This window comes from Mastigoproctus giganteus, chromosome 9 (genome assembly GCF_048544385.1).
Source record: "Mastigoproctus giganteus isolate SK-2022 chromosome 9, ASM4854438v1, whole genome shotgun sequence".
Lineage (NCBI taxonomy): Eukaryota > Metazoa > Arthropoda > Arachnida > Uropygi > Thelyphonidae > Mastigoproctus > Mastigoproctus giganteus.
Genome location: NC_143583.1, coordinates 24774368 through 24801492, shown reverse-complemented (window position 1 = coordinate 24801492; position 27125 = coordinate 24774368). Strand labels below are relative to the sequence as shown.

At 39.5% G+C, this 27125-nt stretch overlaps 1 long non-coding RNA gene across 2 annotated transcripts in view; it reads left to right on the top strand.

Annotated features, from left to right (window-relative positions):
* The window catches only part of LOC150080106 (uncharacterized), a 148925-nt gene that overhangs the window by 70064 nt on the left and 51736 nt on the right, over window positions 1-27125 (top strand). For both annotated transcript variants that reach the window (XR_016547434.1, XR_016547433.1), the window contains exon 3: window positions 19355-19421. This is a non-coding gene — a long non-coding RNA (uncharacterized LOC150080106). The remainder of the gene's footprint in view (window positions 1-19354; window positions 19422-27125) is intronic.

Here is a 27125-nt window from a genome sequence, read left to right as displayed (position 1 = left end):
GGTGCATTCGGGCTCATCCATGGAGATGAGCATCACTTGCCAAATTAGTTTTTATTAAAACCTCTGCTGGAGGAATGGAGAATTTCTATCAACATTTGTCATGAATTACTGAAACGGGTTCAAAGAAAACTGTGCCGCATTATACCCTGCTCAACAAAATTAACAGAATGCGTAGGAAACGTGGTGTAACTCGTGCAGCTTGCGATGAAGCGGGACAAAATTTGTTATGGTGGTATACCATAGAATAACGATGAAATGAGGAGACCACCAGAAACTTCGGATAGGTATATGGGTCATTTATAGAGGTTGTATAAGAATTACCAAAAAGGTCGGATTACAGAAGTCGATAAAAGATACTCGAAAAAAAAAAAAAAATGGTCGCATGATATCATTACGGAGTATGATCCCTCTAACGGCTAAACAGGTCTGACAGCAGTTAACCATGCTCAATATAAGGGTGTCTATAGATTCTGTGGCAAAAAATCCCATTCTTCCACTAGCGTAGACCTTAGCTCACCAAGTGACAGAGGAGGTGGCTGTCGGCATTCAAGGCGACACCCAAGGGCGTCCCACACATGTTCGATCGGATTTATGTCTGTGATCGCGCTGGCCATGACAGTCATGGCTTCAGTCTCAAGATATTCCTCCACCACTTCAGCTCTATGTGCAGCAGTGTTTTCGTGCATGAAAAGAAAATTTGGACCAACAGCACCCTAAAAGTCGCACATAGGATTCGAGGACCTATTCTCAGTACCTTTGCGCAGTTACGGTACCCCTACCAAAAACATTAAGAGGGATACGCCCGTTGATCATTATTCCGCCACTTACGAGAACACCGCTTCCACCGTAAGTGTCCCTTTCTCTAACGTTGGAGGGAAGGGATGGTACCGCATTCCTCCTTGTCTCCAGGTGACATAACGTCTGTTTGTAGACTAAAATGGAAGTCATCAGAGAACAGAACTGTTCCCCATTTGTCAAGGCTCCAAGTCACATGTTCATGTCACCGGTTTCGAAGAGCTCTGCTGTGGGTTGGGGTTAATGGGATTCTTGTTTTTTGAGGCGGTCTCCAGGGTTTTCCCTATGTGCCTGTGGGATTAATGAGACTTACTTGTGTAGAGTCCACTTGAATTGAGCCTTCTTAACACAGTCCGGTTGTAAATGTTTTCACCTGCAGCAACCTCAAGAGACAGTTGATGACAGGACATCGTGGGGTTCCATCTTGCTGTTAGAGCCAGACAGCGGTCTGTTCTGGTTGACGTAGCCCCCGGTTGACCTTACCCAGCTCTTCTTATAATGGTGAAACGGGAATGAAGTGATGTGGTCGCAACCCGTATTTTCATAGACATGAATATTTTGCATAATATGCAGCTCTGTAAGGTGGTAGATCGATTTCTATTGGATACTCGGAATTTGCATGTCAGGATGCCTATTACAATTAATATTCGCCTTCAGCGGCACTGTTCAGAGTAAAATAGTGTCATGAAAAACATTTTGTTCTGTTAAGTTTGTCGAGCAGTGTAGAACGAAGATCTTCACTGTATTAAAATGTGATCTATAAACACCATTCTTTTCTCCCTCGTCGCATACTTTTTCTAACCTATAAGTTCTGAAACTACACTGGTGTGCAAAACTTAAGGACCGACACTATTTCTAAAGGTTACAACCACAAAATCTTTACTTAAGGTACCATTTACTGATGAGAGCAGATTCAATCTCAGCAGCGATTCTGGATGTCAGCTAATCTGGCGAGATATTGGCACACGGTATCACCTCGCAAACATCACTGAAAGGGATCGATAGGCGGTCGAGGTGTTCTCGTCTGGGGAGGCATTATCTTGGATGGACGTTTTTTTTTTTTTTTGGTAGTTGTTGACGCATAGGCTTCTGTGGCCATAATGCACCTCCCAAGGTTTTTGCAGTACTTTGATCCAAGCCCGAGGCGGGAATCGAACCCGCGACCTTTGGGTTGCCAGGCAGGCACTTTACCCACCCGGCTAGCCCGGTCGGCCTTGGATGGACGTACACAACTCCAGATACTGGAAGGCGGTACTGCTACCGTTACCCGCTACTGTACTGAGGTAATCCTTTCCAATGTGCGTCTGTTCCGAGGTGCGATTGACCCCGAGTTCGTGTTTATGGATGATAACGCAACACCCGATCGCACTGCAGCTGTTGATATGCTTTTGGAAAGTGAGGACATTGTGCGTATGGATTGGCCTACCCGTTCTACCGATCTAAATCCCATCAAACACATATGGGACGCTCTGGGGAAACGCCTAGCGGCACGTCCACACCCACCAGAAAATGTTCACCAGCTGAAGATGGCACTGAGAGAGAAATGGCAAGAACTTATCAACAACATTGTTCTAAGTATGTACAGGCGGTGCAAAGTCTGCATCGACATTAGGGGTGGCCATATCTCCTACTGAGGACCACCTCTTCCCTTTGTTCCATCTTTGGCAGTGATGCATATGTATCATAGCAGCCAATGCTATGTTGCTATTTTCGAATAAAGTCCCTCTGTACCGTTTTGTTTCCGTTGTTGTGTCGGTGTTGTTTCCTTCATCATTTCTGTACCTCACGAGGTTCCTTTGGTATGCTTTTCCCATATCCAGGCCACTCCTATGAGAAGCTACAGGTGAAAACCTGACTGGTCCTTAAATTTTGCACACCAGTGTAGCTGAAATAAAATTTTATAGTGCGTAAAGCTGCATGTTATACAAAATCATGTATTATTAACATTTTCCTACATATTCTCATTCGTTCCAATTTTTTTAACGTACGAAAATTATGTGCAATGCATAAATGAAACGCTTTCTGTTCCCATATTTTGCTAATTGCTAAAATCTCTTAAGATTGGATTTAAGAAAGAACTTTTTAATTATTATAGTCGGAACAAAGTAGCCAATAAGATTATCAAGATTAATATTTACGTGTTTATCTCATATTTGTTCATAGACATAAAGGCGTGCATAGTGGACACTTTGAACCTTTTCAAATGCCAAACCACGTTGGCCCTCTGGAGGCGAGATTTTTAACTGCATTGTTTTCAATTAAAAAAAAAAAAAAAACTCAGTTACAGATTACAAAAATATGTGAAAAATCATGTTTTTCAACGAGACTTCATTTTTTAATTATTAATTAAAAAAAAATACCAAAAATGTTATAATTACCAAGTATAATTAAGTAAATTATGAACATATTTGTTCATATATATTTTTTTTCGTTGAAAGATACTACTGTGATGAAAATACACGAAATTTATTTTTTATGTAAATAACGAATAGATTTGTTTCATAAAATATAAAAGAAATAAATAAATGGGCAAGAAATTACTAGAAATTTTTTTTCTATGCATTTTTAAGCATGTTACCTATTTTTATGTGAACAGATGTAGTTCACAATCTAATAGAAGAGTCCTAACATGAATTCAAAACGAAGTTCCCTTCAATATTTCAAAAAATGTTGAGAAAATGTTTTCCAGATGCACACAGTTTTTGTTTACTCGCAACATGTTCGATGACTCAACTGGACATAGTAACGCATGAATCACCCATTTATCTGCAGTCATTCTTGAAATAGGGCGCGTTGAATGGAAAGTGATTTCTGTTTCGTGGCATTTTAAATGAATGATTTTACTGAGCAGTGCATTAGAAGGAATTTTTGTTTCAAATAAGGGAGAAGTTCAACAGAAATGCGTGACATGTTAATAACAGCTTTCGGAGAAGATGCTGGTGTCGTTTGAAGACTGTTCAATAGTTTACTAAAGAGTTCCACTTTTTCGTCGAAGATGACCCTCGTTCAATCTCGTTTCCGTTGAAGTTTACCCTCCTTCAACTGAACAAACAATGATTCTATCGGTTGTGTTCGTGTTCTGGTTAGGAGTGATCGATGTATCAACTATCAGTTATACAATTTGAAACTCCCTTGATTTCTCTAGCAGAGCAGCAAGGTATTAGATTCGTACTACAGTAGAAGAGAATAGACTGCCAGTTGAATTACAGCTTGACGCATAGATTGAAGTAATCAATCAATTGGTTCCAAGAAACAGCCTTACTTTCATCACTCCGTATCAAGCAATTTTTTTAAAGTATTTGATCTTCAAGGAGAATCTTCAGTTGGAGTATCCAATTGAAGATTCTCCTATATTCTTGAAGGATGGTCAATTTGATCCTTCAAAATATGCAGTCTATTTTCCCAAATTGTCTAATGCAAAAGTTTAAGGTAGCATCTACCATTCGTGTTCTCTGACTAATCGCGTTGGTCTTTACACCCGTTCCAACAGATTCATATCCTTCTTGAATGCAGTGACATGATGGTTAGTCTCCGGATGCAGCCTAACCGTTGTCTCATACAATAGGATAATCATCTTGTCTCTGCTGGAAAAATTCCAGTATATCATTGACAAAACCCGATGAGCTGACTTAGCAGCCTGTCTGCACTGCCTATAAAAATTTCATGACGGACTGTACAATGAACAGAAGATTTAAAAAAAAAAGGAAAAAAAAACATGAACAGAGAATGTTGATCAAAATTTAAATTCCTGAAATTTGCTTGAAAAATTCCATATTAAATAAAATAAATTTGAACAACGTTCACCCTTAAAACAATATACTCGTATGCACCATGCTATTTATTTATACATTTGATTTATCGTAGAGCCATCGATAAAACTTTGTTTTAGTTAAAAATATTCTTCCATTGTAGTCATGGCATTGATTTTCCAACAATATAATTTACCTTTCAGTTTTCGAATGGTTCTCTTCATTCTTATAAGGAATCTGAAAGTTTAACAATCCACTGATTGTGACTACTGTAGGTGAAATCGTAATGAAATGTTGAGTGGTAAACACCACTAAAGTACTTCAGGGTAATCGGCATCTCTTTAGCTGGTTCGATTAGCTTTCAAGTTGACTAAAAAATCTTCAGATCTGCAACTTTGGAGCATTGATCCAGTATCATCAGCAAGGTGTCCCTTCTTACCCAAGAGGAACTGCAATGTAGGAAGTAGGTAAATCATCAAATATTTTCCGATGGAAGTTATCGCTGCTTTGGGGTTGGAAACAGCAAAGACTGCAACGTAATATTGCAACAATCCATCCGAGGATATTTACTCAACTGGGAGATGATTGTATTATCTCCCCGTGTTCTAAAACTGATTTTAAAATAATTTAAATAAATTATTTATAATCATTAGTATTAGTGCAACTATTTAATATTTTTTAGTTGCCTTTGATAGTTAGCTATTAACTAATACTTAAAAATTAGTAATTATTAGTTTGTAAGTATACGTTTTCTGGGTTTTTTTTTTTTCTGTCTAGGAAGTTTAAATGTGTGTTGGATATGTTGGATTCTAACTGAGCAGCACCTTGCTGTATGGATAATGCTCGTGAGGAGGATGGAGGGCACGTTCATTATTCCTATATGCAACAGCAGCGTGTTGGCAAGTAAAATAATTTTCTAGGAAGAAGTTTTTTTATAGTGCAGAACACTCATCTGAACAGGCGCAGAAAGGTTTAAACACTGGTGATGGAGCCATGGCAGTGATAAGCAGGTCCTCGGGAGTAGGTTCTAATGTCCTTTGACATGGTGCTGAGAAGGAAGTCGATGGAGTGAGTTCTGCATATGTTTTTAGTCGACTACAAGTTTGTAGAGGATTTTTTATCCTCTCCAAACTTGTAGAGGTCGCCGTCCAGGGAGTGTATGTACTGGATCATTTGCATTGGTAGGAACCGATCGGATAACTTTAACCGGTTTGAGGTGTCCTGAAGGACTGTGTGGGTGCCCTAAGGCTTGGGGACGGGATCCTCCATCAGCAGTTAGCCTAGAAGTCTGTTTCGAAGATGATGCCAACCATCATTTTGGCAGCAAAGACGAGTCTTCTCTCGTGAATGATGACAGGAAGACATCTGATGTTAAGAGCTGTCACCGTCTAGGTGGTCCTTGGTGCAGCCGAAATTTCCATATGGCCCACTTCAATAACCAGAATTCACCCCCGAAAATCGGTCTAAGATGTGTCGTAGCAGTTGAAGTCCAGACTTCGGCGCCATAGAGTATGATCGGATATACACAGGTCAATGTATCTGCACCCAACAGCTTGGTCATGGACGTGTGAAAGCTGTTGCTTAAGCATGCACCGGATTCGGTAGAACTTTATTTGAAGGTGGTCTATATGCGGTAAAAAGGAAAGCTTTCAGTCAAAAAGAACGCCCAGATGGGGATGTTGTTGGACAGCAGATCGCAGATCCTCTTAAAATGGGTTGCACCATCGTTTGGTTCCGTTTAAGCTGGAATTTCAGCTGTTTCGACCTCTCAGGATTGATGTGAAGATCGAATCGGAGAGGAAGGCCTCGAGGTTCTGTATTTTCTGTAGGATTAAGACATTGATATAGTCAGCAGTGTGTCCAGGGCTGATAGGAGTGAACAATTTTATGTCATCAGCAAAGGTGATGATGTCAGTTCGGCCCTAGCCAACGCGTGAACAGAGATGGCCTGAATCGATATACGTAACGGTGATTTCCGAGCCATGTTATGCCTTGAGGTTCTTGGTAGTGGTGATGACTAGATTTGTAGCGGTGGATCTTGACCGGGTACCATAGTGGATCTGCGGTAACTGATGTGAAATCACTTCTCAGAAGAGATTTCTCTAAGAGCTTTAATAGGATTGATTTTAAAGAAATTGGACGGAAGTGACTGGGCTGAGAAGCAGAGAGTATTTTCTACAGCGGTCTTACTAGATAGACATAACACACAGGAGAGGAAAATATTGATGAAGGACCCTGCTAAATAGCGACAGGATAGGATCAACAATAAATGTACTCAGGTATTTCAGCATAAACTGAGGGACCTTGTCGGCACCGGATGCGGCCGGAGGTGCTATGCTATTTATTGCGTCGATTAGCTGATATTTGGTGAAGTGAACTGAATTTAAGGGGGCCTGTTGAAATCTGATTGAGTGGAAAGTCCATTGTGTGGTGTAGTGGATTCTGACTGAGCAAAGAACCTAGTTATATGGTCGAGCCAACTGTTAAGATTGAGTGAGTCAATGGCGTCCTCTGATTATCTTCTATGGAAGCACTTCCCCTTATTTATAGTAAACTCTAAGTGAAATTTTATCTCCTCCCTCTTGTTCCTAATAAAAAGCGCTCTAGCTTGGGAGAAGGCAGTTCTGTCCGAGGATGAGCCGGAGTTTTTCCACCTCTTGTGGATATTCTGTTTCATGTGGAAGCTTTCTGAGACTTTTGGATTCAATAAGCCTTTGAGTGCTCTGTGACGGTTAGTTTCTTCGTTTTAGTATAGAAAGAGACAGTGGCTATCCATCTTGTCATCAGGTCAATCCCGATTTCAGGGTCACAATCGTCATGGCCATCCCATGAGATTGCCTGAGCTGCATAAACGCACCTTTGTGGGTTTAGGTATTTGGGCTCTGTAATTATCTTGGTTGTGACTTTTCTTAGCATTAGCATTAGCATTAGTAGAGGCATTTGATGCAAGAAAGCCAGCTTATGCAGCATCAGCCAAAACAAAAAAAAAAAAATAAATAAATAAATAAATATATAAAAAATAACCACTTCCACTTCACCCCTCTGTTCGTTCGAAATACCTGTCCAGCTGAGCCTTAAACTTATTTAGGCTATCAACTTCCACGAAAAGGGATGGAAGTCTGTTCCACCAACCAACCACCCGCTGGCTAAAGGCAAATTTCCTCACGTCTATCCTACATCTGTCTTTCCTCAATTTGAATTTATGCCCTCTCAGGTGATTATTCTGAGCAAGAGGAAGAATCCCATCAGCATTGAGCATGCTCAAACCATTCAAGGCTTTATACACCTCTATCAGATCACCTCGCAGGTGCCTAGTCTCCAGACACTGTAATTTGCAAAATTTAAGCCTTTCTTCGTAAGAGCACCCCTTTGTTCCATTCACCAATCTTGTTGCCCTTCTCTGTACTCGTTCCAGCATCTCTACATCCTTCTTGAAATGAGGCCTCCAGACCTGTATACAGTACTCTAGGTGTGGCCTGACCATTGCCTTATACAAGGGAATAATCACCTCCTTATCTCTGCTAGAAAAATTCCTATATATCATCGACAATACACCATGAGCTACTCTTGCAGCCCGTCTGCACTGCTCAGAAAACTTCATATCTGCCTGCACAATCACCCCCAGGTCCCTTTCATTCTCTACCACTGTCAGTGTAGTACCGCAGAGTTGATACGTTGCTCTGGGGTTGCTCTTTCCCATATGTAGTACTTTACATTTGTCAATGTTAAACTTCATTTGCCACCTCTCAGCCCATCTGCTCAACCTTTCCAGATCCTGTTGCAATAGCATAGTGTCAGTAGTGTCCTTGACAACCCTGCCAACCTTCGTATCGTCTGCAAACTTGGACATTAAGCTTGATATACCATCATCAATATCATTTATAAATACAGAAAACAATAATGGACCCAACACTGAGCCCTGAGGGACTCCACTAATAATATTAGTCCACAAAGAGCAGTGTCCATTGATTACCACTGTCTGTCTTCTCCGCCTCAACCACCCCTTTATCCATAGCAGCAATTTGCCTCCAATGCCACACTGCTCCAATTTGTGCAGCAGTCTTCCATGTGCAACAATATCAATAGCCTTTCTAAGATCCAAGTATATAATATCAAAGTTATTCTCTGCATCCAGTTCTTTTGTGACTGCATAATAGTATCCAATCAAATTGGTCAGGCAAGACTTCCCCTTAACAAAACCAATTTGTGTCTGAGCTATAACTGAAGTCTTGTCTAGATGATCCTGCAGTGCTTCTTTAACCAGTGCCTCCATTAATTTTCCGGGAACAAAAGTTAAACTAACAGGTCTATAATTACTTGTGTCGCCCTTCGATCCTCCTTTGTGAATTGGGGTCACATTTGCACATCTCCAGTCCATGGGTACTTCCCCTGAGTCCAAGGAAGCTCTCATAATTATGGCTAAGGGTTTGCCAGAAAGGATGGGCATTTATATTTGCACAGAGAAAATGATGGGGTTATGACCTTATTGTATGTTGCTTATAGGGTTTTGATTAGCCACACAATTTTCTGAAGCAAAACGCGAGGTGCAATATGCTTTCGTCCCTCGTGGGTGGTGTGCTAATCAGTTTAAGATCTAATGTATCTAGACGCTGACTTAGTCTTCTCTAGAGATTCCCCAGAGTATCTGGGAGATTTAAATCCCCGCACACGACGTGTTTCAGTAATGAATGGAGATGGTTAAGCAACCAATTGACTTCTTATGTGTCTGGCACTCTTGGAATATACACAGCGACAATGTCGAGGGAATTGGCTTGGCTGTTGTTGTTTTCAGATTTTAGCGTAACTAGTACTGCCTCGAAAGAGTCGAACTGGCTCGATACTGAGTGGAGGATAGAAAATACCTTATCATTGAAAAAAAATTGCAACTCCTCCTTCTCCTCCTCTTCGGTTTTCTATAGAAGTGCACATCTGATACCTTGCAGGCCAAGTATAGGAAAGTGTTTCTTCATTGGGGGTCAAGCCAGGTTTGTGTGAAGCAAACCACATCCATTGAACTGGAAAGCAAGAACTCCTCAACTTCATTCAGTTTATTCCTCATAGATTGCACATTTTGAAATAGGAGTTGGAATGAAGCTGTTCTCTTTACAGTTATGAGGGATGTACTCGGTCTGATCAGTCTGTGATGCGTCGCTGGTCTTCGATATGTTGAAGCCATGACAAGGATCGTAAAATTCGAGGAAATAGATGACGGTGATTTTGGGTAATTTTCAATCTCATCATTTTCAATCACCGTCGGAAGCCCCCCCCCACTTTCAGTGGATTTAGAGGGAAATATGGAATTACCTTATTTTTGCTACTGCCATTTCCATGTAGAGCAGTTGGGTTGTTAATGGGGAATAGAGATACATCGTATAGTCAGAGTCTGGACTGTTGTGGACAAATCGCAGGGGCATTTAAGGTTATCACTTCTTTTCTGTTTCGTGCTTCATAAAATGGCCTGAGGGCCATTTGGTGCTCGTTCCAATCCTTTCAAACTGACTTCTGTCACAATAGATGCGAAAAGAAGAACATGATGTACTTCGAGTGTTCAGTCTCTGAAGCTTTAAGTCCAAATGAAGTTTCTCAAACAGTACACCAGCGAGAGTTTCGTTGACGTGTCTGGGGACAAATGCGAGATAAACAAACTGTTGGGGGAGAAGTCTGCGTGATGAACCAACCAGTCTGAAAGGTCGAAGCTACGAGACTAGTGCAGTGCCCGTTCAAGTGTTTTTCTTCCTGTTCAAACTGTTTTTACTGACCGTCTTGTACTTGGTAGTTTGGATATTTGCTGGTTAGCACCCAACACCAAGTTGTTGGCAGGCCTGGTAGTGGTCCGGTCTTGTTTAGGGCTAACTGAACGAAGAAAGCAACCGAAAAATTAGGTTTTGGGACATTAATTCATTTATTTTGACAATGCTTCTGCACACCCTTTAGCAATTTCTTGCTAAGCACTTCATCACTGCGTTCGCCCCATCCGCTGTTCCCCTCGGACTTTTGTTTCCCAAGCTTAAACTCCCTCCCCCACTCGCCAAAAAATATTGTTCAGTGAGCTGGTAATGTTATTTTCTGTAGATCATTCAGTAACTTGTTAAAATAGGAGTTTTCAACCAGGGGGTATTCCTTCCCAGGGGGAAATTTTAGGGTTTCATGGAGGAAATTGGGACCGCAGATTGACAGACTCAAACTGTTGGAATATTGATCTTTCTACAAACTACAATTCTACAGATTGTACATAATCTACAGGACATCACACTTTATTGGATGTCAAATATTAAATTTAAAATAAAGATAAATATTTCACTTTTTTATCTCTTTGGAATGCATCTTTTGAGTGAGACATCTTGGAATGGGGGGAATGACATCATCTTGGAAAGGGGGGATGACATTGAGAACCGCTATATTAAAATATAAAAACATTTTCATATTTCAAACATTTCGCTTGAATGGTTCCTTCTTGATTCTTTTCTTCATCGTAAGAATCTATAATTTCGCCGTTGGTTCGAAATTTGAAATCATTTTCAATCTTGCTTAATCCAGAATCCAGTCCGCGACTTATTCTCTCTTTCTTGGCTCATTCAATTTATTAGGTCAGCGACTGATATCAATTCTTTGCAGTTCTTAACTTCATTGTCCCCAGTTTATAAATATTTAAAACACTCATCTGATTTCGGCCATGATTTTCCCACGAGGTCTCAATAAGTTTGAGCAAAACAGAATCCAAGTCATCAGCTAGAAAGAACACCGCATCTTTTAAAGTAATCTTTCTTAATGTGGTTGTGATGTTCAGTTTGTTTTAACTACATGAACAAAAGAGTTTACAGTACAGTAATTTGATTGTCTGAATCACATTTTAGCCAATTGGCTTCATTAGTGGTGTGTGTGTGTGCAGTTAGGAGAAAGAGGCATTCTTACAATGCTACTATCACCACTTTGCAAGTCACCTACATCTTAATTACTTGGTGCATTTTCAAGAATTAACATAATTTTTGTTTTTGGCATTTTCATCTCCTTTAAACGTCTTTTTGCAGGTGGAACAAATTAAGAATGAAACTCTTCGGCTGACAGTTTTCCATTGAAGTGATAATTAAGGTTTAACGTCAATAATGCGTGGTATTGCATTTGTTTAGCAGTAATCCCAGAATAATGTACCGATTAGGTGACACACTCAAGTTTAAGTACGAAAGAGACCTAGGAATAATTGTACAGTTCGACATATGTCTCTGAGCAATGAAGCAAGTTGCTAGACATCTTTAGGTAGTCTGTCAATGATAAAGGAAATTTGCCAGCAGGGACAAGGTATAAGGATGGTTAGGTCACACCTTGAGTACTGCATAGAGGTTAGAAAGATGTGAATCTCTTGGAACGGGATCAGAGAAGAGTTACCAGACTAGTCAAGGACACAAAAGGGCACTTTTACCAAGAAAGATTTCATTTCTGCAAATTGCAGCACTTGGAACCAATCACCTGCGATGTGACCTGATTGAAGTGTTTAAGGCTTTAAATGGATTGAATAAACTAGTTTCTGATGACATTCTCATTCTTTCTCAGTTATAAGGGGACATTAATTTAAATTGAAGAAAGGATCATTGCAGAACGGATAGATGTGTTAAATTTTGCATCTTCCATCTGTCTTTGTGTGGAAGTTAATAGTTTGAAGAAATTTAAGGAAGGTTTAGACATTATTTGAGGGTATATAATAATGATGTGAATATTTATTTGTTTTTGGTGATGATATATAAGCTTGTTTCCCTGCATCATTCGCCAATACTAAAGCTAATACCAATATTCTTTTCTCCACCATTCTTTGCTTTGTAGTCAGCAAAAAGCGAGCATAAATTCAAACTGAGGGGAAAGAATTATAGGATAGATTGTAGAAAGTTTTACCTTCACCCTAGGAGTTGCTAATAATTGAGTGAATTGCATTCATAGGTAGTTGAGGCTGATGGCGCGGAGACATTCAAAGGACTGCTGAAGAAGTACCCACAGGAAGAGGGGAAACTTGCCAGCGACTTTTGGGTGCGTTGTTAACGCCAGAAAATGTATTTCCCTCTTCCCGTGTGTGTTTTGTGCTGTTCATATGATCCCCCAGGCGGAGAACGATAAACTCGACCATGGTCTGAAATTAGCCGATAAAGACTCCTTCCGTTTCTCGATGGAAGTATTCCTCAACCTCCTTTGACATTGGGAAGAAAGATCAGCCACTGCGCACGTGACAAAGTTAAATCGTTTAACAGTTGCACCGACAATTAGAAAATCAAAGGGCAAGTCATTCGATAGAGCTGAAATAAATTTGAGAATGAAATACAGTATATTTGAAATGGAATTCGTTTTAATTTTCTATTAGACACAGCAGAGTAGTCTCAGACCTACATCAATAAAAATCTGCACTGATAAAGCATTGCTAATAATCGAGTTAAAACTAAAATCAAAGCATTATATCTAAAGGTGTTGATAATAGCAATAAAAAATGAGCTATTTTTGATCACCGAAAGAAAATTATGACATATTTCTTTAATTTAGCAATAAGATATTTCTGAAAATTCTATTATGTTCAAAGATGTATTAGAATGTTAGGAGTTAATACTATGGTTATAATTTTAGTATGATTTTAATACCATATACACAGTTAATTTACTGCCATTAATTTACGGACACCTCTCAGTTGATAGTTGGTCACATCCTACCAAACCGACCACGTGTCAAACACAACTATAAGCCCTCGTATGTAGCACAGTTGGTAGGATCACCGTTCTCCTCACACTGGGTGTAAAAGACCTAAGTTCGAATTTCTTCGATGATGGGAGGAATTTTTATGGATCTTTTTCACAACGTGGATGAGTTAGTCGGTCTCAGGCGATGGTAGCATGGTTTTTTCTTTCTGAAACTCTGTCCATCAGGACGGGATTCGAACCAGGTCCTTTTTCACCCGATGTGGGGAGGACGGTGATGATACCACTGTGCTACTCGCACAGACCTTCAGGGAGATAGTTTGTACAACTGTGATTGCAAAATGACACAATTTACAGAGTTAACAGACTTAAGGGAGAGAATGATGGTAAAGTGCCACTAGTTGCTGCTTTGAAGACCGAGTTGAGGAAAATATCGGAAGGCATTTACAAAAATACTGGTGGAGAGTGTCCCTTAGAGACTAAAGAAAAATTGGATTGGTTAGGCTAACCAATAGTCTAAGCCCAAACCTATAGAATCCTATATAGAAGTTGAGGAATGAAGTGGGTTGTCAAGTGCGTATGAGGTAAGACTGCCCAAAAAACAGGGCTGGACTGCTCTGAAGATCAAGTGGCGGATAATATTGGATGGAATTTGCAAAAACTGGTGGGGAGTGTTCCATGGCGACCAGAGGCTGTCATACAGGCTAACTATTTCAGCAGATATTATTAGTTTTCCTGTAAATAAAGTTTATACGTAGGTAAGAAGGTGTACAGATATTAATGGTAGGGTAGTGTATATGCAAGGCAGTAATTCCACTCTCTCACAGCAGTGATCCTGTTCTGTTATCAGGTTGTCCATATACACACACCTTGATAAAAAAAAATAGGAATATTTGTATTAAGACAGTCACATATTGAAGAAATGCAAATAAATGCGAATAAATGCAAGTATGACGGTGAAAGGTTGTTTCACTCTTGTCACTCTTGTTTCAGAGAAAAACAGAAAAATCAGCTTGCAGTGGGTCCGAGAACGCCGTGATTGGACAGTGGAACAATGAAGAAAGTCATGTGGTGAGAAGAATCAAGATACACTTTGTTTTGCACTGATGTGAGGCAGAGAGTGTGGCGAGAACCTCAATAAGAATGGATCCTGCTTGCCTATTAAGCCGACCCAAGTATCTAGAGATGGTATCATGGTGTGGGGAACGTTTTGTTGGCACGGACTGGGTCTATTGATGACGATGAAAGGTTGAATATCATCCAGGGGAGTACCTGAATTTTGCATTAGATCTACTGCGGCCTGCAATGTTACACTTTTTTCCTGAAGTGATGGCTACTTTATGGATGACAATCCAGGAGTGCATCGTGCAAGAATGTTTCAGAGAACATGACACGGATGATGATACCTTCCCTGACCCCCACATTCAGCTGATCTCAGTCCTATTGCGAAATTATGGGATATGCTGGAGAGAGCTATTCGGCAACGAAGTCCTCTTCCTTCAACTTTACGCAGTTACAAAATATTTTGCTGGAAGAATGGTTACAATTAGACCAAAATGCACTAAAACAGCTTATAGAATCCATGACGCTCCTCGTATTTGCTGTTATTTTTTCGCAAATTTAATATGCCCACTTAGCTTTCAAAATTATCTCAGACACTTACAATAAAAACATGTCTTCGTCCCTTAGACATACCGTTATCTTTACATAATGTCTTAACATTACAGTCAAGTGAAAAGAATGAATTGCTCTTAAAAGAATTTGTTTTTTCTGCATATTTTCCATTACACGAACGTCTGTTTACACACCAGACGTCACTAGAGATTCTTTCTAAAAAGAAACAGTTGTTTATTTTAGAATTCTAATTTATCTTTTGTCATATTTGTTAATTTGAAGACTCTTTATATAAATAATCTATGGAAAGTTATTTACAGCGCATCTGCAATTTTTTTAAATTATTATTTTTTTAAATTTTTATCATTAGTAACCCATTTACAGAATAAAATAACTTCATTGCCAAGTCTCCGCATTTCGCCAGACGATGCGAAGAACGCGAGCCAAACGGTCGGACTATTGACGTGTCAGTGACCCAGAAATCGTTACGAAATCGGGAAGTAAATGAATTTTGCACGAATAAAAACACTGTATAAATATCTGAATGTTGAAAATGGAACAAAATTCGCTCTAATTATTCTTCGTGTCAATTGTGGGCAAATTGGCATGATGGTAAAGTGCCACTAGTATATTGTTTGTAAATTGCCTGCGTTCTCTAGTCGATTTTCTGTTTGCTGGATGAAAAATCCGAGTTTACAGGAAGAAAAACCATGCCACCCTCGCCTGAGACCGAGTAACTCAGCCACGTTGTGAAAAATACCCATAAAAATTCCATTCCTCACGTCATCGACCGTGATTCGAACTCAGGTCTTTCCCATCCGGTGGGGGAGGACAGCGATCCTACCAACTGTGCTACCCACAACAGCACATCTCATGCTTTTAATTTTATAAATGTTTGCATTTAAATATGGAATGTTTCCTGTTTTTATTATATTTTTTATGATAGCCTCTTTGGGGGGAGGGCAGTATTCGTTGGTCTCCAGTTTATTAGAGACGGGATTTTCACTGGCTTCCTGGGTTTGGGAACTGCTGCCATCCTCTGGTATTACACTTTCTCCGGTGGATGAGGGATTTTTGTGGTCTTCATTACCGTACGTGATTATAGAAGCCTGCTGTACCCATAAGGCTTGCGCTTCTTTCTATGGGTGCTGGTAATAATACATCTTGTTTAGTACGCGTATCGTTTGGCCCGCCTCTTCGTGGCTTGGATGGGTACCGGGAAGCAGCCTTCCTGGTAGCTAAGTGGCCAGAAACCACTAAATAACACACACACTATGCAAACATAGCACTACACTCATTTCTGGCCATTGTACAGAGTTTTGTATGTCATCACAGAGAACCATGGTGGAGATAAACCAACGTTTAGGGGCCGCCTTACGTAAGACACAAAACATGTCCACATATTTTTACGAGAGAATTTGCTTCTACTCTGTGGTAACTCTACGTTGAATTTCAGACTAAAATTTTGAAATGCAAATAGTGCGAAAACAGAAATGGCTTCCCAGAAAGAACGAATCCATAATAAACACCAGTAACAGTACTTGTTACTAGATTCCACTTGTGAGGTTGGTTGTTATTGTAGTAAGGTTTTAGGAGCATCAGGGACTAAGTCCATATTTGCTCCGTGTATATTGTCTGTAAATTGCGCGTGTTCTGAGGTCGATTTTCTGTTTATTGGACGAAAAACCCGAGTTTCCGGGAGAAAAACCATGCTATCCTTGTCTGAGACTGACTAACTCAGCCATGTTGTGAAAAAGGCCGATTAAAATTCCTCACGTCATGGAGGATTTTAACTCAGGTCTTTTCCATCCGGTGTGGGGAGGACGGTGATCCTACCAATCGTGCTACCCACGAGGGTTGTGAGATTGGTAAACAACTGTAACCTGATATTAATCACACACAATTTTTTTTATAACTGTTATTGCGTAGTGAAAAACAAAATGCACTACTCTCTAAGGTATTCGAACGCCAGTACCTGTCACTAAAATAGCTGCCTCTTCAGGAAATTAATAACGTGTGGGCAACTTTTGCCCTTAATGAGGGCCATAGGATCAATAACATCATAATAAAGGAACTAAAAAAGAAAAGATTCCGAGGCAGCGTGATGTGACCCATTGAATAAGCTGCATAATGAGGTCTTAATTTTCTATTGAAAAATAGTCTAAGGAGAGAGATATCTATTTCTTTCAAATAGTTGGAGTAACCATAGTAGAGGTAACTCGTTTTCGAGTTGAGTTAAAAGCATAAAGAAAAGCATGCTTCGATGGTATAGCTAGACTGTTGAAGATAAGTCTAAAACTGATTCCAGAAACATCAATGGCCAGTAATGAATCTATTTAAAACACCCAGTCACGAGATGTCGCTTGTTGCAGGGTAATGATTTTAAAAATGGAAAATTAATTAGAGTAACTGTAAAATAATTTAGTTATACGAAGCTACAAGTATTGTACCAGTGGTAAAATATCACTGTAAACAATTGTTTATTTATTGTTGTGCTTCAGGCACATCAGCGAAAATCCTCGTGGGTAGAACAGTTGGTATAATCATCGTCCTCCCCACACCGTGTGGAAAAGACCAGTGTTCAAATCCTGTCAATGACGTGATGAATTTTTATATGTTATTTTCACAGCGTGACTGAGTTAGTCGATCTGAGCCAAGGGCAGTATGATTTTTCTCCGGGAAACGGAATTTTTATCCAGCAAACAGGAAATCGACCAGAGAATACACACAATTTACAAACATGTTATATAGGTCTCAATATGGCCTGAGTTGCCGATGCGCTTAAACCCTACAACAACAACAGCAACAGCATATTGTCCTTTGTTTCATGACTTGACTAGTAGATCCCTGGTCCAACTCCACGTGCCAGAGATGGTAACAAGCCAGTAGCAGTTGCTGCTATTGGTTGGGCTAAGTGGACAGTCATAAAACACTTCCAACACAAGGTGGCACTACACTGATTGGCCTTTATCAGTATGGCATCTACATTCTTTACACATCTGTGTTGCCATAGTTTGGTTGGGGCCGCTACACACAATAAATTTAAAAAAAAATGTTCGATGGGATTGATGTTGGAGAATGATGGAGAGCAGGGAAGCATACTAAATGACTGGATATGATTCTAGAATCTCTCCTGCACAATATGAGTCTTGTTAATGGGGTCTGTCTTGTTGAAAGAGTCCAATGGCATTTGGATTCATGATCATTATGTAGGGCAAAACTTGGTCCGAAACAATGCCGAAGTTGGATCTGGCGATGACAGTGTGTTCAATTGGGGATGAGTGGACCCAGTGATGTCAATGAAACCGCTGCCGGCCTATTTTCGTCTAACTGTGCAATCAAGTTGTAGCTATTCACCTGCTCGCCATCGAATAAGCTATCGTGCATCAGAATGATGGAGCTGGAACCTTGATTCATCCAACCAGACGACTCTTTTCCAACCCTCAAAGGTGCTTCCGCGCTTACTGCAAGCATAGATGCTGATGACGGTCGGTCAACATGGGCTTATTAACAGGTCGCTTATTCTGTAGGCCTGTCCTGAAGTGAGTCCGTTGGATGGTGGGCTTCGAAACGTTTCTATGTGGGCCGTGGTTTTAGTATGTCGTTAACTGCGGGATCGTGAACCGTCTGTTGAACGGGACAGCACGTGCCAACCGTCGTTCACCTCGACTATCAGCCACTGAAAGTCGAGTTGTTACATGCAGACGGACGGACATGGTAAAGATGATAAGCGCATTATGGATGTATGCTAACGCGCTTTAAAATTAAATAATAATTGTTGGATTTCTATTAGTCCCGTGTAATTTTAATTTGGAAAGTGTCGACAAACCGTTCTAAAAGAGCGAAGTATAATATTTCCGAAAAATTCCGTGACATTATTAGATGCGAACGGACGGACGGACGGACAAAGAAATAATAATTACCGTATTGGTCTGATTTTAATGAAATTTCGAATGGTTCTCAATAATCTTTCTACTAGACATAATATAAAAATTTCATGAAAATCCGTCCACTAGGAGTTGAGTTGTTATATGCGGACGGACAGACAGAAGAAGGACTTAGCGAAGACTATAGGCCCTTTATGCGTATATGCTAATGAATTCAATGAAAGCGGTGAATTCATAAAATCCATAATTTCTTTCAACGAAAATCTTTGGCTTCGATGAAGAAAAGAGAAACATTCAAAAATATGTTTCTCTTTTCTTCACTCTCTTCGCTATGCTTTCTTCTGAATATTAAGCGACCTAAAGTTAACTAAATCCGATGAAAAAGCTAACTTCACCTCAAAGGTTGGGAGGGCAGGATATTTATAAAAGATATCAGAAGCGGAAACCGGTAGTGACATCATTATGTCTCCATTTACAAGTTAGTCATACAATGCAATTCATTCTTGTCTGAATGCGTCATACTGAGTTTAGAAAGGAAATGACCACTTTGATGAAAGCGAATGGCAGCTCAATATTTGACTTCTATTTTGTGATTCCTCTCGATAATCGTGTTGCTATATTTGAATGTTTTGATTTTCAGATCCCAAAATGACCACAGAAATGTATAACAGGCTTCTTCCCTTCGACGTATAATTAGCAAGAATATGGTAAGCTCTCTAAAATCTGTTGTTATTATTATTGTATTATGAAATATTTACTATTAAAACGTTATATATTTTCATTTTCTAGTCTAGATGGTTTTTAAATTCTTAAATTTCATTTGTAAGAAGTTTTGCACATTATTATTAGGCTTACTTTAAAAAAAAAAAGTAAGGTGTATGCTAAGCGCCAAAGCAACTAAGGCTACGAGGCGTCAGTATATTGTACTGCAATTGTGTGTATTCTTTGGTCGGTTTGCTGGAAAAACTCGAGCTTCTCGGAGGGGAAGCTCGAGATTTTGCGATTCAATCATGCAATCGTTGCCTAAGACTGACTAAAGCAGCACTGTTGTGATTTCCTGTATAACAGCGCCAGAGTGATAATTTTTTTTTGCGCGAGTGGACTCCCGTTAATTTTGAGACATTAATTAATGTTAGTTGTACATGAAAAAGGTGCTATGATCAGTTAACAAATCAAATGAATGTCCATTGCGTTTGTTAATTGATAAAAATTATTTAAAATTTTCGTTTATTAAAGGTTTATTAAATAATTTGCTTCTAAAATTGCAACATTAGCCAGAGAAAGTCGCAGGACTGTCTTGCGCTTCCTGTGAGCATTTAATGTATTTAAATAATTTTTTGCTTGGTCAGCACCTCAGGGGCGCTGCTTCACAAGTAAAACAGAGTATTAATAATTTTGATTACTGCAATCCATGCGAAGTCTAGTTGTATAAACAGCGTGGGGAATCTGTCGTTCGGTTTTCGAACGACATCTGTCGTTCGGTTTTCAGTTATTGATCGTGAAAAATGCGAGAAATCTGTATTCGAGGGTCATGACCTGTTGGAAAAGAGCTTAGGGGCTCATGTTCGTTCCTATGAAACCGTTTGATGGCAAGGGGATACCATTAACTTTGAGAGAGAAGATATAGTAGTGACATAAGGCACGTTTTTCGCTTCTTTTCTTTATCATCAGGTGCGACCGTTATATGCTAGGTTGTGACGTGTATGTATAAATGTATTGTCAAAAACAATCTGAACTACTAGAACATAGCATCCTTTAACTTCAGGACAATGCAGAATCAACTATTACAATTGCGAACTCCAATGTGATTACTTTATGTTCTTTCGCGTAAAGGAGCTACTTCGAGGACACCGATTTGAATCAATAGACGCCATAAGACGGATAGTTGTCTTGTGGGATCTGTAGATTCAAACCGGCGTACTCGAAATATCTACAGACGCTATAAGATCGCTGTCGAGAACCATTATATCAGAAGAGCACTGCGGATTACAGCGCTGCGATTGATCGTCTGCCTCACTGATGACAGAAGTACGTCAATTGGTAGTGATTGCATTCAATAGGGAAGGGTGCAGGGTGTTGTGACGTATCGATTCTATTTAATGTTTGTATCTGTAGCGTACACCGATCACATAGAAGAAAATTCTGAAGTGGCCCTAGGTCGGGACTTGAAGGGTCGGTATCAAATCTAAATTACAAGGGAAGGGCGGTTGTCTGATTGTCAAGTCAAAAAAAAAAAAAAAAAAATCAGAGTGTCAATGCTGCGTTCTATGTACAAGTGCTTCAAAAAGTATTGAAGCTCATTTCCGGATAAGGCCGCAATTTCGAGAAAAACGCAACTGGTTCTTGTCACACGACAATGCAACAGCTCATTCCGCACTTGTTGTAAAGATATTTCTGAAGAAACATGGCATTGTACGGATCTACCATCCATCCTACTCTCCCGATCCAGAACCTGCAGCTGACTCTTTTCAAAAACTTTTAGAACGGTCTAAATGCATTCAATCAGGTTTTGATTGAATGCACTTTGAGTAAAAATAGACTATTTTGTGCTCTTTCATTTGGTGTCTTTTTACTGCACCAGTCCAGGAACTTTATTGCCACACCTCGTATATGTAATTAAAATAGTTCGATGAATAGAAAAAAAAAGTTGTCCTATGCTTGTAGAATTACTTGTAGTGAGGTTTCACTTTAATCATATAATATTAGTATTAGTAGTGGAAAACAATGCAAAAAAATGAAACTTAAACAGCATCAGCCAAAAGGAAAATAAAAAACACTTACAATTTCCATCTTTCCTAAAAGTTTATCTAGTTCTTACTGGAATTTATTCAAACTACCCACTTCCACGGCATCAGATGTAAGTTTGTTTCAACAATCAACTACCCGCTGTCTGAAGCCAAATTTCCATATTCTGCAACCATCCTTCTTCAATTTGAATTTATGTCTTCTCATATGTGTAGTCTGAGCAAGAGGAAAGATTCCATCAGTTTTCAGCTTACTCAATCCATTCAAAGTCTTAAACTTGTCTTAAAGTCTTAAACATGTTCGATCGGATTTAAATCTGCTGATTGTGCTGCCCACGGCAGTGGTTGGATATCTTCAGTTTCAAGATAGAATCTGTTTGTAGGCTAAAACGGGACTCATCAGAGAACAGAACTACATTATGAGTTACACCACGTTTTCTACCTGTTCTGCTAATTTTGTCGAGCAGTGTATTATCAGCGCAGTACTTTGTCGAATGCTGTAATGACTGATCAAAGTAGAAGATGGGGGCCTATAAAAAAGAAAAAATAATAAGCAGAAAACAGAATGCTGTGCGCGAAAAACAACAAAAAAAGAACAGATACAAGAAGTTCAAGTCCACAAATGGTGCTGCCCTCTGCCTTTAAAAGTTGGAAATATCTCTTCTAGGTGAATTAGTATTAGTATTAGTCACATAGTACAGGGAAGCCATAGGCGTTTTGCTCACGATGTGGCCTAAAAATAAAAAGAAAATAAGCAACCTATGTATTTTTCTCCGCATGTAGGTTAACTATTCTTCTGACCCTCGAATATTCCCAAACTATTACCCACTGAGGTAGCATATTCCAGTAATTAACAACTCGCTGGCAAAAAGAAAACTTAAAATCCATTCTAATTCTCTTTCCTGTATTTCTGGAATTGTTTATACCAGTGAAAATTTCGCCTTCACTCATTTTACTATTCCCTTTCAGAGCATTATACACCTCAATCAGATTCCCCCAATACGGTTCCTGGTTGCCAAAACTGATTGAGAAATCTTTCTTTATTAAAAATATTTAAAAAAAAAAAATCTTTCACAAAATAATAGTTCACATTTAAGTGAAGGTTTCAACCAATAGGAAAGTGTTACAAAAATACCTCCAAGTCTATAAGGTAGATGACCGTGAAAGTAAAAAAAAAATATGGACTTTTTAAAGTTAAACTGTGACAGTAATGCCACCAGGCGCCCACTAATGGAGCATTGTCCCAATGTAATATTACTACAACTATGAAGTTACAATACATCTGATAGCTGTAATTTGAATTATGTTGTCATTATTAAGCAGATTCTACCAGTCATAGTGATTCCAATATCATCTATGAATCTCCCGAGTGATGCAAGGTAATACGTTGACCTGATGGAAAGATAAGTATTATTCATTTAGATTCGAATTTACAATTTCATCCAGACAGAGAAAACAGTTTCTAGGAGGATAAATGAAGGGTAATAAAGGTTTACAAACAACCAAAATAGTATATATTAGAGGCTATGCGCTATTAGGGCCACCTAAGAACTAATTATATGACCTCTGCATTAATACGAGGGGTGATCATTTAATTCGCGGACTGGTGCAAGATCTTATCTTAATTGTCATCATCTGAATCTTCTGTGGATGTCTCCAAATACTCTCCCTTGAACTTTGCACACTTTTGCCATCTTCGTACATACGCATTAGATGCTTCTTGCAAGCCATTTTTCGAAAGATTGAGAAATGTTTTCGTTGTGTCTGACGCGAAACGCTTGCCTTTCAGAGCTTTCTTTAGGAATGGAAACATGAAGAAATCACACGGGGCTAAGTCCGATAAATAAGGGGGATGTGGCAGAACCTCGGCACCTGTGGCAGTAATTACTGCCCGCAAATTATTTGCCGTATGGGTCTTGGCATTGTCTTGATGGAGAAACCACTTCACACCGGAATATGGCCGTCCTTCCAAGACACATAAGCCCCGTCTGACACAATAACGAATCACATATCACTGTTCAATCTGTATGTCCGACATGATACTTGCTTCAAAACGATCGTCAGTGATGACACGCGGCTAAAAAAAAACTCTTTTCATGCATCATTAGCTTGACAAGTACTGGCACGCGCACACAGAGTCTGCTCAGTAGCGATTAGGGAGAGCGCCTCTAGCGGCAGTTATGGAAATTTCGCGGCAGTTATGGAAGTAAATGATCACCCTCGTAGTTGGTTACATCCTAACAAAGCATTGAATGTCAGAGACAACTATAAATATGCTCGTAGGCCTTTGAGAAGACAGTAGTACTAATGTGTAATATACTTCCAGGTCCCAATGATAATAAGTCGCCACATAAGCAGTTGGTCTGTACGTGATAATTCAACTGTGCTGAAGATCCGTATGTCGGCGATTGTTAAGGTGATCTGTAAATGCAAGCAGACTGGTGCGGAAATCGCCACACGAAACGATCCAGAAAACTTTCAGAGCTGAAGTAACATGACAGGAGAGTCTGTAAATAATCGCCCGCTCTGAACGCAGGTCAACGTTGTCGCAGCACACACACACAGACTGCTAGTGAAACGATTGGGACACATGCCAGCACCAGTGTAGTGCTTAGGAAGCTGCATGATATCGGTTATCACGGTGTGCAACCGATATCATGCAGAAGTCACTAATCACCTCGACAAAACGCCAGACGCTGTCTAGCTTGGTGTAAGGCCCGCCGTCCTTGGAGTGTATATCGATGGAAAGCTGTGCTTTGGAGTGACGAGTCATGGTACATAGTCTACCAGTCTGATTGTCGTGCTTTGGTATGGCAGATGCCCAAAGAAATGTATCTGCTGGACTGTATCATCCCGACAATGAAGTTTTGTGGAGTTATGGTCGTCTGGAGTTTGTTTTGCATGGTTTGGCTTGGGACTATTGGTTATTTTGGACACAATAATGAAATCTGAGGTCTATCTAGATGTCCTGAACAATAATGTGTTACCTACATTGTGGTAGCACGTCAGGGAAGGCCCATACCTCTGTCATGTTTTGAATGGACAGTATATACTTGATCCAAAAATTCCCGTTGGCCAGCCTTGGCTCTCTATGATATTTCTTAAATTGTTTTTCGTATAATATTTTGTAAATTGCACTCTTTTTATTCACCCTACCTCCAAACTCATAAGACATCGAGGTTTCCATTCTTTTTGGTGAATAAAGAATGGAAACCTCGTTCAGTCGTTTAAAAGGACCTGGTTACTACAACAAACAGTAAACAAAGCTGAGGACGCGCTGGCTAGCAAGCTACCAGCAACTGAACGATCAACGGAAACAAAATAGAATAAAATAGACTCAACTGGCAACGCGACTGAGGCCAGTTGAGACTGCATAATGAATCCGATAAACAGTGTTTCCAGGTCGACGGCGTTTAAAAATTAGCTATTAAAGGTTTGCCTTATAGGTTGCATCAATATTGCATACCATAATGGAGTCATACACATTCTGTACTTTTTCAGTTATTTATTGGGTTTCTTGCGGGGGTCAGTGGAAAAATTATATAGATTACTTAGTAAGCATTTTTAATGAAGTTTTTAGACGAGATTCGCAGAACCACCTTGGAGGAACTCTATTGTTGTTGTTATTGTAGGGTTTTAGGCGCATCAGCAACTAAGACCATATTACTTTGAGTCCATATTTAGTGGAGTCCCTCAAGGTTCGGTGTTGGGCCCACTGTCGTTTTCTATATTTATCAATGATATTGATGAAGGTATAACAGGCTTAATGCCCAAGGTTGGCAGGGTTGTTAATGACAGTGTGCTACTGAAACAGGGTCTAGAAAAGTTGGGCAGATGGGCTCTTAGAAGTGGCAGCTGAAATAAATGCAAAGTACTGCATATGGGTAGAAGTAACCCCAGAGAAACGTACCAACGGTATGGTACTACATTTAGGGTGGTAGAAAACGAAAAAGACCTGGGGGTAATTTGCAGTCAGATGTGAAGTTTTCTGAGCAATGCAGACAGGCTGCCAGAGCAGGTCATAGGGATTTATCAATGATTTACAGGAATTATTACTTTATTACTCCTGCAGTTCAATCTACACTTCTTCCCTATTAATTAATGGTCCTAGTTCTGGAACCATTTATAACAGTGAAACGTTCGCCTTCATTCATTTTACTGTCCCTTCTCAGAGTTTTATACACCTCAATCAGACCTTCTCTAAGATGTTTGGTTTCCAAGCTCTGTAACCCATATAAATGAAATATTTCCTCATATGGTCGCCATTTTTCTGATCACATCATGCGGGTTGTCCATCTTTGAACCCCTTCAAGAAGCTCAATGGTTTTATTTTTAGATGAAGTCTCCATACCTAGACACAGTGTTCCAAATGCGGTCTTACAATTGCCTTATATAGAGTGACGTTTTCTAAATGTCAATAAAAAAAGTTCATAGAGTATACTACAAAAAAACTGCCATATTAGGGCCACCCAAGAGCTATCTCACTTGCCCATGTGTAATATGTCCATAAATTGCATGTATTCTCTGGTCGATTTGCTTGTTTTGTTGGACAAAAAATCTGAGTTTTCCAGTTAAACCTTGCTATCCTCTCCTAAGAATGACTAATTCAACTGTTGGGGGGAGGGGAACCATAAGAGTTCCTCCGGTCCTCGACAGGATTCGAACTCAGATCTTTTTCACACGGTGTGGGGAGGGCGGTGATTATAACAAAAATGCTATCAGAGTCAGTATACTACAATTAAAATTATGATTAAATGTTGAAATAATAAAAATTAAAATATATTTGCTCCAGAAATAATTTAAAAACATTATAGGGTGGAATACTTTGAATTGAAATGTTTTCAATAATTAAGGAAACTTATATTGATCATTTTACAGTAAAAAATGTGTTTTTAAGGCATGGGAGGCAATTCCATTGCTGAAGACACGAATATTACTCATGTGCATTTTTTATTAAAGGTGATTTGCATAAGAAAATGTAGTAGTGGAGTACAAGAAGATGGAGGGTTGACCTATCCTAAACGGAACAAGCAGAATACTTAATGGGGAAAAGAAAAAGTCTTCGGTTGGGCTGGTTTATAAAGAGTTTTAAGTTATCAACATAACAGTTGAGATTTGTCTTAGTCTCCAGGAGAAGTTCCAGATCAACTGGAGAAGGCAGATAGGAGTCCTCCTCGAATGACTCCTTTGTGAATTATAAGGTTTATTGATTGTTGCTTTTATGGAACTGGAAACAAAGTTTTCTGAATGGTTAATTATTGTAAATCTATTTGAAGACCAGTATAATGATTCGGCTAAGGGCTGCAATTTTTCGGTTGCTGGTTTTAACAATTACCTCGCATGGAGCCGAAATCCAGTGGCTCAGTTTTGAGATCAAACAATAAAAGTTCCCATTAAAAAAAAAAAACAAAAGACCATTTAGGCCTACGTAGAAGTAGTTTTGAGTGGGTCACAGTGACTGAATGTTTAGTCAAGTATTTCTTAATTTGGTATCATTAAGGAAGATAGACAAACAACATCACCCGTTTCCTGTTAACCAAAGTATCTCATGGGATACTTTGGAAGGAAATAAACCGTGAATTTTACGACGTAATGTGAGCTCAAGCTAGCCGTATATCAAATACTGCCATTCCACAAGTTAACGACCTTCCCATGGAGTTTACAGAC